Raw genomic sequence first — 2479 nt, 5'->3', positions numbered from 1 at the left:
TGGTACGTGATCACGTCATTTTGACCTTTTAGAGCTGACCCATCTGTCCTTTTTTAATATTACAACGTTGTGTATTTATGGGTATACATGTTGATTTATGTATGTGTATTGATTTGTCTGTGTTTTATATCCAAGGAAAAAGCCCTTTGTGAACTGTTGTTTTTAAAGGTGCTTTACACACACACATTGTTATTATTATTTATCTCAGAGGAACCCTGGTTTCCATTTTTTTAAACTACCACTTTTTTAATCTATATGGTGTGTGTATATGTGTATATATATATATATTTTTTTTTTTTGCATGAGAGCTAAATAAAAAAGCAAACAATCATAAGTGCAATATAGAGTAGGCCAACTGCTATTTCCACAATTGTGTGAACACACTTTGGGTTCACACAACAGCAGGAGATGAATTGTAAAGGCACCAAGACCTGAAAGGTCGCAAATGTCTCAAGTAATAGTCAGTGACGGCAGCAACCTTCATAAACAAGATAGGAACAGTACTAACTGTTCCAAAACACACAGGGAAATATGCAGACCTTTGGGGGGTGCAAAGCTATCTCCTGCCTGCCAGCAAGGCCTTGGTGTCACCAAAGATGGTCCAGGATCTGATGCTAACATATGTCAGGGGGTGGCTGCAAGGAAAGAAAAATACACTGCAATCAGATCAAAACAATGGACCTGCAAAAGGTCAAGTGCTCAGATGTTTTAGAAACCAGCCATATTCAGTGAGACAGCCTTGTATGTTTAAGGCTCAAGGTTAATTTATTGTCATTGTTTATCGCAGGGTTACACAACAGAATGCAACATTGAACATGAACAATCAAAACAAAAGTGCTTTTTATGGTGGAGTTAGGTTTCATTCATTCATATTTATCATACAGGAAATTTAGAAAGTAACATTACATTACAATATAAATGGGCCTGGCTTAGTTTGACCCTCATGTTGTCCTCGGGTGAAATTGACCCCTTTTCCTATATCAATGTTCTTTTTAATTCCCCAAAATAACATGATTGATTCCACACAACGCTCTTTGGCAAGTACGAATCTCTACTTTCATTAATTTTGGGGTGTCTAATTAATTTTATACCATTTAAAGAAAAAAAAAATTGAATTGGTTTTGAAATAGTAGTGAGTAAAAGTTGTTACATATTCCAGTCTGGGATTATCCATCAACATCCATTCCTTTAATTTTACTCTAAATAATTCTTAATTTCTGCTTTTCTAACTGAAACATTGGGTATAATTTCCTATAAATGAGGTTTATTAACCATAATTTCAAAAAAGAAGTGTTAAACTAAAGTTAATAAGTTAATAAGTTAGTGTTGAAAACGTCAAAAAAAGTGACAAACATTGAAAAAAATGTCAAAAGTGTTGAAAAAAGGGACAAAAATATAAGAAAAAGTTGAAGTGTTGATTTTCAATTTTGACGGAAAGGCAACACAAGGTTTAAAAACTGGTTTTCAGCAGGTTCCTGTTCTGCAGAAACATAAAACATTGTGGTTACAGCACATTGGGAAAAACCTTTCAACTGGACAACAATATGGACAAGACAGAATCGGACAACTAAAACAACAATACAGTCTCATACAGGACACATAAGGACAGAGACATTTATACAAGACATCAGCTGGGCTAGACAGACACAGGCTTGGGCAATACATGAGCAATTAAGTGTAGCTGTTAAGAAGGAGCTGTTTGTAGATGGATGATGGTGTTCTGATGGGATGTGGGATGTCATTCCAAACCTTGGTGTTTGTATAGCAAAAAGATTTCAAAGGTTGAGAGGTCCTACAGCCTGAGGAAAGGAGCTTTTCTAGTCTCGTGGTGCGATACTTCTGTATCTCAGCCGGACGGCAGCAGAGTGAAGGCTGTGGCTGGGTGACTATGGTCTTTTATTATCCCTTGGACTCCAGTATCACCAGTGCTCAGTAGAGGGTTGACATTTAAAGGAACACGCCGACTTCTTGGGACTTTAGCTTATTCACCGTATCCCCCAGAGATAGATAAGTCCATACGTACCCTCCTCATCTCCGTGCGTGTCGTCACTCTGTCTGACGCACCCACAGCTAGCCTAGCTCAGCACGGATCCTGGAGCTAACCGGCTCCATCTAGCCTACTGCTTCCAATGACATTTTCCTATTTATATGTTGTGATTTGTATAGTCACAGCGTGTACAAATAACAAGGTCACATGGCTGGGGTTGGAAAACACATTGGAGACACTATGTTTTTCCAACTATAAATCCGTGATCCATAAAAATAAAAGATAAACCCTCTCGGGGCTCCACTGTCACTATCATAAATCACAATCAGCTTTATTGACCAGGTATGAAGACACATACGAGGAATTTTGGAAAAGCCCTAAAGAATAATCTTTAAAAAACACTCTTGAATTAAATAATTATTATCAAGTTGACCAAAGCAATTTAAACATACAGAAAATGATAATAAATCAACAATGAGGCTTCTCTATGTC

Source organism: Etheostoma spectabile, chromosome 20 (genome assembly GCF_008692095.1).
Source record: "Etheostoma spectabile isolate EspeVRDwgs_2016 chromosome 20, UIUC_Espe_1.0, whole genome shotgun sequence".
NCBI classification, from domain to species: domain Eukaryota; kingdom Metazoa; phylum Chordata; class Actinopteri; order Perciformes; family Percidae; genus Etheostoma; species Etheostoma spectabile.
This window is presented reverse-complemented; position numbering follows the sequence as displayed.